Here is a 13471-nt window from a genome sequence, read left to right as displayed (position 1 = left end):
CTCCCTCTGTCTACACGCCTCACTCCTCACTCTCTCAGTGAGTCTGTGTCCCCCTGTCTCACTCCTCCTCACTCTCCCAGTGTGAGTCTGTGTCCCCCTGTCTCACTCCTCCTCACTCTCCCAGTGTGAGTCTGTGTCCCCCTGTCTCACTCCTCCTCACTCTCCCAGTGTGAGTCTGTGTCCCACTGTCTCACTCCTCCTCACTCTCCCAGCATGTCTGTCTCACTCCTCCTCCCTCTCCCAGTGTGAGTCTGTTTCCTGACTGTTTCACTCCTCTCAGCCTGTTCCACACTCCCACCCCTCTCTGTGTACAGTAGAGCCTCCTGTCCTGGCTGCAGGAGCTCATCCAGCTGTGTCTGGAGAGAAGCCATCGTATACGCTTCAACAAGCTGGCTGGGCAGCTTGTTCCCTCCTCCCACCCCTCTCTGTGTACAGAAGAGCCCCCTGTTCTGACAGGGGGCTGCTGCTGCAGTTTACAACGGTAAGAACGTGAATGTCGACGCTGAATACGCGCCGTGCGTCGCTGCCATAGTGACGGCTGAGCGCGTCGCGTCCTAATTTTTAAACGGTAGAGGAGGGCTCGAGCCGCCGCCGCCGCTGTCGTGTCGTCACATCCGGCCGCGCTCGCGCCCCCCACGCGCCGGGCGTTTGAATCGCGCTCGCGCAAGGCGGCCGTTAACCCGTCTCGGCCGCTCGGAGCCCGGGACAGCCGGCAGAGGCACCGGGCGGACCGGGCGGACCGGGCGGGGCGCCGCTCTCGGCTGAGATAGGAACACAGGAGCCCTGCCGCTGAGGGAGGGAGGAGCGGCGGCGGCGACGCGGAGGTGTTTCTCAGGGCCGGAGTCCGGTCCCACACGGGCGGGGGTGGAGAACCGGGTAAGCGTCTGGCCCGGTTCGGGAGCGCCTCCGCGGCCGCAGCAGGAGCCCGGGAGCAGGACGGGGGGCTGCAGGTCCATCAGGTACCCGCAGGTACGAGGGGCTGCGGCCGGATCCGCTTCCTTCAAGGTGTACAATTAGTTTACACGCTCTCTCCAGCTTCAGCTGGACTGGGACTGTAGCTCCTAGTGTAACAGACTGGTCTACTGTACACTGACAGTAGACCAGTCTGTTACACTGGGGGCTACAGTCCCAGTCCAGTAGAACAGTCTGTTACACTGGGGGCTACAGTCCCAGTCCAGTAGGACAGTTCTGTTACACTGGGGACTACAGTCCCAGTCCAGTAGGACAGTTCTGTTACAATAGGAGCTACAGTCCCAGTCCAGTAGACCAGTTTGTTACAATAGGAGCTACAGTCCCAGTCCAGTAGACCAGTCTGTTACACTGGGGGCTACAGTCCCAGTCCAGTAGGACAGTTCTGTTACAATAGGAGCTACAGTCCCAGTCCAGTAGACCAGTTTGTTACAATAGGAGCTACAGTCCCAGTCCAGTAGGACAGTCTGTTACAATAGGAGCTACAGTCCCAGTCTAGTAGACCAGTCTGTTACAATAGGAGCTACAGTCCCAGTCCAGTAGACCAGTCTGTTACACTGGGAGCTACAGTCCCAGTGCAGTAGACCAGTCTTCTCTCTCCCTGTCTTGTAACTCTTGAGGTTCAAATCTCTCCAGGCTGGTGATTCGGACCAGCGCAAGCAGCAGTACCAGCCAGCTTACTGAAGAGCTGTGGAGTCGCAGGAGAGAGATGACGCTATATGTTGTGAAATCCCACTGCTTGATTTTTAAGTAGTATTTTAAAAACGATGTCGTGAATGTCCTCTCGCCACCCCAGAGTTCGTTCCTTTAATGATCACAGCCCTCGCCCAGTCTCCCAGGAGTGTGTAAATCAGAGGCAGTAAACGTTTATTCTCAGACATAAAGCCCTCTGCAGCGCTCAGACGGGCCATGAATCAGTCAGGAGTGGCAGCCTGTTCCGCGCCGCGCGGCGGGCTGTTCTTCAGGGGCTGTGCAGAGGCTCAGTGGGGCTGAGCAGGAGTCTGGGAGAGGTGCAGAGAGGCTGTCGGACTCCCGTGTCGGGGTTCACGAGACCGCTGAAGCAGGAAAACAAAGTGTCTGCACTTCAGGTTAGTGGGACAGCTCTTAGAAATATGTGAAGGAGCTGGAAACCAGAACCTGGACTTGCTTCTGTACAAGAGAGTGCAGCAGGTAGTGAAACCTGGAGTGGATCAGACTGCTGCACACTGGGAGTCTGACTGACAGCACTGTAAACCCTGGAGTGGATCAGACTGCTGCACACTGGGAGTCTGACTGACAGCACTGTAAACCCTGGAGTGGATCAGACTGCTGTGCACTGGGAGTCTGACTGACAGCACTGTCACACCTGGAGTGGATCAGACTGCTGCACACTGGGAGTCTGACTGACAGCACTGTAAACCCTGGAGTGGATCAGACTGCTGCCCACTGGGAGTCTGACTGACAGCACTGTAAACCGTGGAGTGGATCAGACTGCTGCACACTGGGAGTCTGACTGACAGCACTGTAAACCCTGGAGTGGATCAGACTGCTGCGCACTGGGAGTCTGACTGACAGCACTGTCACACATGGAGTGGATCAGACTGCTGCCCACTGGGAGTCTGACTGACAGCACTGTAAACCCTGGAGTGGATCAGACTGCTGCACACTGGGAGTCTGACTGACAGCACTGTAAACCCTGGAGTGGATCAGACTGCTGCACAATGGGAGTCTGACTGACAGCACTGTAAACCCTGGAGTGGATCAGACTGCTGCACAATGGGAGTCTGACTGACAGCACTGTCACACCTGGAGCGGATCAGACTGCTGTGCACTGGGAGTCTGACGGCACTGTCACACCTGGAGCGGATCAGACTGCTGCACACTGGGAGTCTGACTGACAGCACTGTAAACCCTGGAGTGGATCAGACTGCTGCGCACTGGGAGTCTGACTGACAGCACTGTCACACCTGGAGTGGATCAGACTGCTGCCCACTGGGAGTCTGACTGACAGCACTGTAAACCCTGGAGTGGATCAGACTGCTGCACACTGGGAGTCTGACTGACAGCACTGTAAACCCTGGAGTGGATCAGACTGCTGCACACTGGGAGTCTGACTGACAGCACTGTCACACCTGGAGTGGATCAGACTGCTGCACACTGGGAGTCTGACTGACAGCACTGTAAACCCTGGAGTGGATCAGACTGCTGCACAATGGGAGTCTGACTGACAGCACTGTAAACCCTGGAGTGGATCAGACTGCTGCACACTGGGAGTCTGACTGACAGCACTGTCACACCTGGAGTGGATCAGACTGCTGCACACTGGGAGTCTGACTGACAGCACTGTAAACCCTGGAGTGGATCAGACTGCTGCACAATGGGAGTCTGACTGACAGCACTGTAAACCCTGGAGTGGATCAGACCGCTGCGCACTGGGAGTCTGACTGACAGCACTGTCACACCTGGAGCGGATCAGACTGCTGCACACTGGGAGTCTGACTGACAGCACTGTAAACCCTGGAGCGGATCAGACTGCTGCACACTGGGAGTCTGACTGACAGCACTGTAAACCCTGGAGTGGATCAGACCGCTGCACACTGGGAGTCTGACTGACAGCACTGTAAACCCTGGAGCGGATCAGACCGCTGCGCACTGGGAGTTGTGATTGGTGTCCTGCGGGTCAGAGTCTCCTTCCCCCAGCAGGAAGTGAGAAAGATGCCCCAGTCTGGTGCTCCCTGCTTTACTGGCTACAGGGAAGACAGGGTATGGGCGTTTCAGGCTGGCAGTAAGAAATGAATGTCGGTGAAAAGCTGTCACGGGATTCTCAAGAGATTTCTACTGCAGTGAAAAGCCTCAGAGTGGAGACGGCGGTTGAGCGCTGGAGATGCTCGGGGGTCCAGCCTGGCTGCCCCCTACCACCGCAGAGGTGCTTCCTCCTCTGGCTCCTGCCCCTGCTCCTGCTCTTCCCCCTGCGGTGTCCTGGCTCTGGGATGAAGGATGCCCCCCCTGTGGTGTCCCAGCTCTGGGATGAAGGATGCCCCCCGCGCCCCCCCCGTGGTGTCCTGGGCTGGTGATGTAGTGCCTCTCTCGCTCTCTGTAGAAGGCAATTACCTGGCCTGTCCAGAGCCCAGAGCAGTATTGACATTAGTGACAGAGAGGCAGAGGCTAACAGGGAGAAATACAGCTGGCCTGGACGGAGCAGCAGAGCCAGCCAAGGAGTCAGGCAGAGGGGCTGAGAGAGGGACAGGAGAGCTACAGTCCCAGTGCAGTAGACCAGTCTGTTACAATAGGAGCTATAGTCCCAGTACAGTAGACCAGTCTGTTACAATAGGAGCTACAGTCTCAGTGCAGTAGACCAGTCTGTTACAATAGGAGCTACAGTCCCAGTGCAGTAGACCAGTCTGTTACAATAGGAGCTACAGTCCCAGTACAGTAGACCAGTCTGTTACAATAGGAGCTACAGTCCCAGTGCAGTAGACCAGTCTGTTACAATAGGAGCTACAGTCCCAGTACAGTAGACCAGTCTGTTACAATAGGAGCTACAGTCCCAGTGCAGTAGACCAGTCTGTTACACTGGGGGCTACAGTCCCAGTACAGTAAACCAGTCTGTTACACTGGGGGCTACAGTCCCAGTGCAGTAGACCAGTCTGTTACACTGGGGGCTACAGTCCCAGTCCAGTAGGACAGTCTGTTACACTGGGGGCTACAGTCCCAGTCCAGTAGGACAGTCTGTTCTGACATCAGGCTACAGTAACAGTACAGTGTCCTAAATCTTCTGTCTTGTCTCTTGCTCTCTGTGCTGGGCTCAGTGGGGAGGGGGGGCTCCTCTTATTTATGGCCCCCGGAGTGGGCGGTTGACTGGGCAGGAGACGCAGGCCCTGCTGGGAGCTGTCAGCCGGGTGGCGTTAGCGGGAGATATAGGGCGAGAGGCGGGAGGAGCCTCTCAGACCAGACGCTTCGCCAGCAGGTAGTAAGATCGTGCGCTTTCATTTTCAGATCGGCAGCCACCGCGAGGGCGTCGCTCTGCGCTCGTGGGGAAGGAGGAGACGCTCCGGGCGCGAAGAGGTGAGACCGGGCGAGCTGGCCTGCTGGTGCAGCGTGGGAGGGGGATCAGGGCTTCTAGATGAGGAGCTGGCCTGAGTCAGGGGGCGCTGTGGGCTCCTTCTCACACACCCTCCTTCACGGGGCCCCCCGGATCCCTGCCCTCCCGGACGTGGTTTCCGGGGTCGGCCTGGAGCCCCCCCAGCGCAGCAGCGCTCCTGGGGTCCCCGGGGGGGCAGGTGAAAGGAGTACACAGCGCTCCTGGGGTCCCCGGGGGGGCAGGTGAAAGGAGTACACAGCGCTCCTGGGGTCCCCGGGGGGGCAGGTGAAAGGAGTACACAGCGCTCCTGGGGTGCCCGTGGGGGGGCAGGTGAAAGGAGTACACAGCGCTCCTGGGGTGCCTGGGGGGGCAGGTGAAAGGAGTACACAGCGCTCCTGGGGTGCCCATGGGGGGGCAGGTGAAAGGAGTACACAGCGCTCCTGGGGTCCCCGGGGGGGCAGGTGAAAGGAGTACACAGCGCTCCTGGGGTCCCCGGGGGGGCAGGTGAAAGGAGTACACAGCGCTCCTGGGGTCCCCGGGGGGGCAGGTGAAAGGAGTACACAGCGCTCCTGGGGTGCCCGGGGGGGCAGGTGAAAGGAGTACACAGCGCTCCTGGGGTGCCCATGGGGGGGCAGGTGAAAGGAGTACACAGCGCTCCTGGGGTCCCCGGGGGGGCAGGTGAAAGGAGTACACAGCGCTCCTGGGGTGCCCATGGGGGGGCAGGTGAAAGGAGTACACAGCGCTCCTGGGGTCCCCGGGGGGCCAGGTGAAAGGAGTACACAGCGCTCCTGGGGTGCCCGGGGGGGCAGGTGAAAGGAGTACACAGCGCTCCTGGGGTGCCCATGGGGGGGCAGGTGAAAGGAGTACACAGCGCTCCTGGGGTCCCCGGGGGGCCAGGTGAAAGGAGTACACAGCGCTCCTGGGGTGCCCGGGGGGGCAGGTGAAAGGAGTACACAGCGCTCCTGGGGTGCCCATGGGGGGGCAGGTGAAAGGAGTACACAGCGCTCCTGGGGTGCCTGGGGGGGCAGGTGAAAGGAGTACACAGCGCTCCTGGGGTGCCCATGGGGGGGCAGGTGAAAGGAGTACACAGCGCTCCTGGGGTGCCCATGGGGGGGCAGGTGAAAGGAGTACACAGCGCTCCTGGGGTGCCCGGGGGGCAGGTGAAAGGAGTACACAGCGCTCCTGGGGTCCCCGGGGGGGCAGGTGAAAGGAGTACACAGCGCTCCTGGGGTCCCCGGGGGGGCAGGTGAAAGGAGTACACAGCGCTCCTGGGGTGCCCGGGGGGGCAGGTGAAAGGAGTACACAGCGCTCCTGGGGTGCCCATGGGGGGGCAGGTGAAAGGAGTACACAGCGCTCCTGGGGTGCCCATGGGGGGGCAGGTGAAAGGAGTACACAGCGCTCCTGGGGTCCCCGGGGGGGCAGGTGAAAGGAGTACACAGCGCTCCTGGGGTGCCCATGGGGGGGCAGGTGAAAGGAGTACACAGCGCTCCTGGGGTCCCCGGGGGGGCAGGTGAAAGGAGTACACAGCGCTCCTGGGGTGCCCATGGGGGGGCAGGTGAAAGGAGTACACAGCGCTCCTGGGGTGCCCATGGGGGGGCAGGTGAAAGGAGTACACAGCGCTCCTGGGGTGCCTGGGGGGGCAGGTGAAAGGAGTACACAGCGCTCCTGGGGTCCCCGGGGGGGCAGGTGAAAGGAGTACACAGCGCTCCTGGGGTGCCCATGGGGGGGCAGGTGAAAGGAGTACACAGCGCTCCTGGGGTGCCCATGGGGGGGCAGGTGAAAGGAGTACACAGCGCTCCTGGGGTGCCCGGGGGGCAGGTGAAAGGAGTACACAGCGCTCCTGGGGTCCCCGGGGGGGCAGGTGAAAGGAGTACACAGCGCTCCTGGGGTGCCCATGGGGGGGCAGGTGAAAGGAGTACACAGCGCTCCTGGGGTGCCCATGGGGGGGCAGGTGAAAGGAGTACACAGCGCTCCTGGGGTGCCCGGGGGGGCAGGTGAAAGGAGTACACAGCGCTCCTGGGCTGCATGGAGCCAGTTACAGGTTTATTCCTGCTGAAAAGAGAAGACAGAAAACACAACGTTTCGTCTGTGAGAAAGACAGGGCGCTCAGCGAGCTGATGGCCTGGGAGAGAGGAGGAGGCAGGAGCAGTGAGGAGAGGGGTGAAACGGGCAGAGAGGACAGGAGGACGGGTCTGTCCCTGAGAGGAGGAGGTGTGGACCAACTTCCAGGATCGTCTCTCTGCTGGGGGCAGCAGACGGGGATGGGTGTGATCGTGGCGTCGGAGCGGAAGGAGAGGCTCTGGGCTTGGAGAGATCTTCATCGTCACAGCCCTGACGTGTCTCCGAAGCGCTCTCCCCGGTGCAGACAGGCTCCCGGCAGCAGAGGGCAGCGTCGGCACGCGGCGCTGCTCTCCTCCTGCAGCCAGGCCCTCCCCTCGCGGGAGAGCGAGCGAGCGAGCGAGCGAGCAGGGATAGCAGCCGCGCGCGCTCAGCTGCTCTCAGTCTGCGTGCAGAGCTGGCGGCAGCCGAGCCCGGAGCCCCTCTTCCAGCGCCTGCCTCTGCCAGAGCTCCTGCCTGCCCGGGGAGCCCCGTCCCTCCCGGCGCCCGGCGGGGACACGGAGTGCTCACGCTTCTTCCTCTTCTTCTTCCGCTTCGTCTTCTTCTTCATCCTGATCTGCGTCGTGCGCTCCGTGTACATCCTGGGAGCTGCTCTCCCCTACCCGCTCCTCAGCCACTCCGCCGTCTGCCTGCTCATCTACTTCTCCATCTACCTGATCTACAATTTCTGGTATTTATGAGGGCCAGGGGGCCGCGGGGCTCCTCTTCCTCCGCGCCCTGCCCGGCTTCGTGTGATGGGGCGCCGCGCGAGTGCGCCCGGGCGTCTCGGCGTGTCGCTCAGCTGAGCCCCGGCGCCCGCGCCGTGCTGCCGGACCCCTGCGCTCTGCCCCAGTGACGGGGAGCAGCCCCTTCCCTCCGCCGGCACCAGGAGGGAGACGAGCCGCGCGCGCGGAGCAGATCCCAGGTGTCATCCCGTCCCTGCCAGTCCGGGATCGCGGGAGTGGGGGGGTGAGTCGGGAGCGGCCCGCCGGCGGGGGCAGGCTGCTGTCGGACACGTCCTCCTGCCCGAGCCTCGTCCGCGCCGCGGAACCACCGGCGCCGCACTCTGCTCCGGCACGGGCTTGCCTCTCGTTTTCCCATCGCTCCCGAGGAAATCGTCGAGAGAATCGGAGCCAAAACGCCGACCCGAATCCCGCAGCTCCGTGCTCTCCGGAGATCGGGCACTTCCACACGCACACGCACACGGGCTCCGTGTGACCGATCGATAACTCCACTGGACCCAACTGTGGAGCCGCGCTCCCGGAGAATTTCCATCCGGGCTGGAATAATCGCGGAGCAGCCCAGCGCCCCGATTCCTCCTCTCCCCGGGAATCTGACATTCCAGGTGAGCCCCCCTTCTGCCCACAGCAGCCAGCTCTCCCCCGGCCAGTCGTTACTGGCACGCTTCTTTATATAATGGCAATTTGCATGTGTGTATCAGAGTGTGTGTGTGTGTGTGTGCGAGGCTGAGTTTGTGGGATGCGTGCGTGGGTGTTGTATTAGAATTCTGCTGTTATCTTTCGGGATCTGAGTGTCGTCCACGTCTGCCTGTCTGTCTCCTCCGCCTGGCCGACGACCTGCAGTTTTTCCCATCTTCTCTCCCTCGTGCTCCAGACACAAAGACGTATGTATGAGTGTCTGTTCGGTGTCTTTCTCCCTCCCTGCGCTTGTGTCTGTGTCTGATTTCGTTCCCATTCCTCACAGCCCCGGTGCCCTGAAGCGTGTTCTAGACAGTTCTGCTGTCGTTCAGCAGCAGTCTGTCCTGACCAGCGCCGCTGGTGCTTGACGTACCCCAGTCAGAGGTCCGTTCAGCGGGCTCCGCTTTCCGGCTTCGGCAAGTGGCCAGAGCTAATTGAACGCCACCATTCCCATGATTCACAGCCACCGCTTGCTCCTAAAAGCCGCCATGTTCCTGAGCGGTGCCCCCTGTGAGGCGCCTGTGTGTCTGTGACAAGCCAACTGTTGATGCAGTCACCTCGCCTGGTCCCATCATGCACTGGCCTGCCGCTCCACCGGCTCCGTGCCAGGAGTCGAGCCCTGCCCGTTGCCCCGTGCCCTCCAGCGCCACCCGGGCCTGGAGCACGGCGCGGCCTGCCAGCGGGCATGGTCTAGTGTTCCACACGCCTGCGCTGCGGCGCCGGCGCTGTGCGCCTCTCTGTAAGCACCAGAGACCTACTTCTGTCTTCCGGAGGTCGGCTGTCCCTGTGGCTGACTGGGTGTCCTATATTGTGGGCAGAGGGAGGGCTGTGGCTCTCTATTAAATATAGAAGGTGAAATCTGGTGCCCTGTGGAGATGTTAATATTTAATCTTTCGGGGGAAGGGGAGTGTGTGTGGGGCGTGTGGGTGTCTGCGCGTGAGCGTCTCTGTCATACGGGCTGCTGCTCGCACTCCTGCGGCCTTCACAGTACCTGGAAGGGGCTCTGGTTTTTCAGTGCGATGGAATATATCATTTATGGCGCTGCTGGCATGATTAAAATTCTCATCACAATCTGTCCACGCCGGAGAGAGCTGAGAGCAGATTCCCCCACATGAACCCAGCCAGCCAGCCGGGCTCCTCGCGAACACAGCGGCTGGACGATCTGTCCGGAGAGCACTCGCCCCCTGTGGGCTCAGCCCGCTGACCGCTGGGCACGGGCTGGGCACGGGCTGGGCACGGGCTGGGCAGGGGCTGGGCGTGGGCTGGGTGTGAGCTGGGTGTGAGCTGGGTGTGAGCTGGGTGTGAGCTGGGCACGAGCTGGGTGTGAGCTGGGTAGGGGCTGGGCGTGAGCTGGGCGTGAGCTGGGCAGGGGCTGGGTGTGAGCTGGGTCTGAGCTGGGCACGAGCTGGGCGTGAGCTGGGCAGGGGCTGGGTGTGAGCTGGGCGTGAGCTGGGCAGGGGCTGGGTGTGAGCTGGGTCTGAGCTGGGCACGAGCTGGGTGTGAGCTGGGTAGGGGCTGGGCGTGAGCTGGGCAGGGGCTGGGTGTGAGCTGGGCACGAGCTGGGCACGAGCTGGGCGTGAGCTGGGCAGGGGCTGGGTGTGAGCTGGGCGTGAGCTGGGCGTGAGCTGGGCAGGGGCTGGGTGTGAGCTGGGCACAAGCTGGGCGTGAGCTGGGCGTGAGCTGGGTGTGAGCTGGGCGTGAGCTGGGCACAAGCTGGACGTGAGCTGGGTGTGAGCTGGGCAGGGGCTGGGTGTGAGCTGGGCGTGAGCTGGGCAGGGGCTGGGCGTGAGCTGGGTCTGAGTTTTGCACGAGCTGGGCGTGAGCTGGGCAGAGGCTGGGCGTGAGCTGGGTCTGAGCTGGCTGGGCACGAGCTGGGCGTGAGCTGGGCGTGAGCTGGGCGGGGGCTGGGCACGAGCTGGGCGGGGGCTGGACGTGATCTGAGCGGGGGATGGGAGTGAGCTGGGTAGGGGCTGGGTGTGAGCTGGGTGTGAGCTGGGTGCGAGCTGGGTGTGAGCTGGGCAGGGGCTGGGCGTGAGCTGGGTGTGAGCTGGGCGTGATCTGAGCGGGGGATGGGAGTGAGCTGGGCAGGGGCTGGGTGTGAGCTGGGCGTGATCTGAGCGGGGGATGGGAGTGAGCTGGGCGCGAGCTGGGCAGGGCTCCTTCAGAGCCCTCTCTCAGAGATGAGTGACCCAGAAAGAGCCAGGTCTGGAGAGGGCACAGCACACACTGGCTCGTGAAGGACAAGCCAGACGGCTTTTTTTGGTTTTGCTCCTGTACAATAACAGCCAATAAGTTCCAGGTCGTTTTCCAGAAGGGTATTTGCCTGCATTAACTCTTCACCGTGTCAGTGTCAGGAAACGGGGCCGCAGCGCTCAGGGCTGAAGGCTGAGAGAGGGCTCCTGTTCCCCTCTTCAGAGCGCTGACAGGACTCGTACACCACTCCCTGCCCCTCTCTCTCCTGTCTCTTCACTCCTGTGTCTCCTGTCCCTCAGTGTGTCCTTCTCCCCGTCTGGTCTGTTTCTCCTCTGTCTCCTGTCTCTTCACTCCTGTGTCTCCTGTCCCTCAGTGTGTCCCTCTCTCCCGTCTGGTCTGTTTCTCCTCTGTCTCCCGTCTCTTCACTCCTGTGTCTCCTGTCCCTCAGTGTGTCCTGATCTCCCATCTGTTACTCCTCTCTCTCCTGTCTCTTCACTCATGTGTCTCCTGTCCCTCAGTGTGTCCTCTCTCGTCTGTTTCTCCCCTCCCTCTCCTGGCTCTTCACTCTTGTGTCTCCTGTCCTTCAGTGTGTCCTGATCTCTCGTCTGTTTCTCCTCTCTCCTGGCTCTTCACTCTTGTGTCTCCTGTCCCTCAGTGTGTCCTCTCTCGTCTGTTTCTCCCCTCCCTCTCCTGGCTCTTCACTCCTGTGTCTCCTGTCCCTCTGTGTGTCCTCTCTCGTCTGTTTCTCCCCTCCCTCTCCTGGCTCTTCACTCCTGTGTCTCCTGTCCCTCTGTGTGTCCTCTCTCGTCTGTTTCTCCTCTCTCCTGTCTATTCACTCTTGTGTCTCTTGTCACTCAGTGTGTCCTCTCTTGTCTGTTTCTCCCTTCTCTCTCCTGGCTCTTCACTCTTGTGTCTCCTGTCCCTCAGTGTGTCCTGATCTCTCATCTGTTTCTCCTCTCTCTCCTGTCTCTTCACTCCTGTGTCTCCTGTCCCTCAGTGTGTCCTCTCTCGTCTGTTTCTCCCCTCTCTCTCCTGGCTCTGCTCTTATTCCTCTCTCCTCTCCCTCCTCAAGTGGTTCTCTCCTCAGTCTCGGGCGCGTGTTACAGTTTCAGTGTGCCCGAGCTGCACAGCGCCAGCTGGCCACCCCCTCGCTCGCTGTGACATTCGGATCCCACCCAGGTGGCCCCGAGGACAGGTAGATAAATACCGTCTCGCAGGACGAGGGCGGGCGTTCAGCTGATGGTCTCTCGGGAGCAATCGGGATCTTTTGGTCTTTAGAGCGAGTATTGCGCCTCTATTTTCCTTGGCTTGTTCTTTTGTCTAACAGCACCTAGAACTCTCAGCAGAGCGCTCGGCGCTTGTTTGAAGTCGTGTTGTAAAGGAGCCTCTGAAAGAGCAGCTCCAGAAAGGACAGGCGCCCGCCTCACTGGACATGCCTGTTCGGGGCAGGGGAACGGGCTGTAGGAGCTTTTAACCCAGAGGGCGTGACGGATCTCCGTCGCTCACAGAGCTGGTCTCTCCGTCAGCTCGTTTTAATAGGTGCTGGAGCGGTGCTCTCGGCCACTTGCGTCGTGTCAGTATTTGGACTGGCCGTGCTGTTTGGACAGAGCGACACACCACGGATGACTGGGAGGTTTCCATTCCCTTGAACTGGAAAAGGGCTGGGAAAAGACAAGGAGCTGGCGGCCGTAGCAGATGAGGGTCCATCAGAAAGCAGATTTATTGGAATACCTCCAGTTTTGACATTTATCGGCATCTGCAGGCTGTGTTCATTTCAGACAGAAATTAGCCCTGCGTTTTCCCATACTCGTTTCATATGAAACCAGTCCAGTCTGACATTTCCTGCACTCCACTATAATGATCTTCTTGGGAAATGCGTCTGTATGTTTTTGCCCACACGCGTGATAGAGTCGAACGTTGACAGCGCCCGGGCCTTGACGAGAGCTGCCCCCAGCAGCCCTTGTTTCACCACAGGGTCAAACTGCCCGTTTGTCCAGAGGATCCTCTCACATCGCTGTGACTCCTTTCATCCTACAGCTCAGGACTGCAGAGCACCTGCTCCTGGGGCCCTTGTGGGCAGTGTCTCTGATGAGTCTGACCCCTGTGGTGAGGGGCAGTGGTCAGTGGTCAGTGTCTCTGATGAGTCTGACCCCTGTGGTGAGGGGCAGTGGTCAGTGGTCAGTGTCTCTGATGAGTCTGACCCCTGTGGTGAGGGGCAGTGGTCAGTGGTCAGTGTCTCTGATGAGTCTGACCCCTGTGGTGAGGGGCAGTGGTCAGTGGTCAGTGTCTCTGATGAGTCTGACCCCTGTGGTGAGGGGCAGTGGTCAGTGGTCAGTGTCTCTGATGAGTCTGACCCCTGTGGTGAGGGGCAGTGGTCAGTGGTCAGTGTCTCTGATGAGTCTGACCCCTGTGGTGAGGGGCAGTGGGCAGTGGTCAGTGTCTCTGATGAGTCTGACCCCTGTGGTGAGGGGCAGTGGTCAGTGGTCAGTGTCTCTGATGAGTGACCCCTGTGGTGAGGGGCAGTGGGCAGTGGTCAGTGTCTCTGATGAGTCTGACCCCTGTGGTGAGGGGCAGTGGTCAGTGTCTCTGATGAGTCTGACCCCTGTGGTGAGGGGCAGTGGTCAGTGGTCAGTGTCTCTGATGAGTCTGACCCCTGTGGTGAGGGGCAGTGGTCAGTGGTCAGTGTCTCTGATGAGTCTGACCCCTGTGGTGAGGGGCAGTGGTCAGTGGTCAG

At 60.7% G+C, this 13471-nt stretch overlaps 1 protein-coding gene across 1 annotated transcript in view; it reads left to right on the top strand.

The window, feature by feature from the left end:
• Nucleotides 1-590: 590 nt before the first annotated feature.
• The window catches only part of LOC148648541 (glutamate receptor ionotropic, NMDA 2B-like), a 72167-nt gene continuing 59286 nt past the window's right edge, over nucleotides 591-13471 (top strand). The window contains exons 1-3 of the mRNA XM_088606911.1: nucleotides 591-969; nucleotides 4945-5013; nucleotides 7761-8471. The gene's annotated coding sequence lies outside the window, so the exon portion shown is untranslated. The remainder of the gene's footprint in view (nucleotides 970-4944; nucleotides 5014-7760; nucleotides 8472-13471) is intronic.

Source organism: Lepisosteus platostomus, chromosome 14 (genome assembly GCF_059453375.1).
Source record: "Lepisosteus platostomus isolate fLepPlt1 chromosome 14, fLepPlt1.hap1, whole genome shotgun sequence".
NCBI lineage: Eukaryota > Metazoa > Chordata > Actinopteri > Semionotiformes > Lepisosteidae > Lepisosteus > Lepisosteus platostomus.
This window is presented reverse-complemented; position numbering and strand designations above follow the sequence as displayed.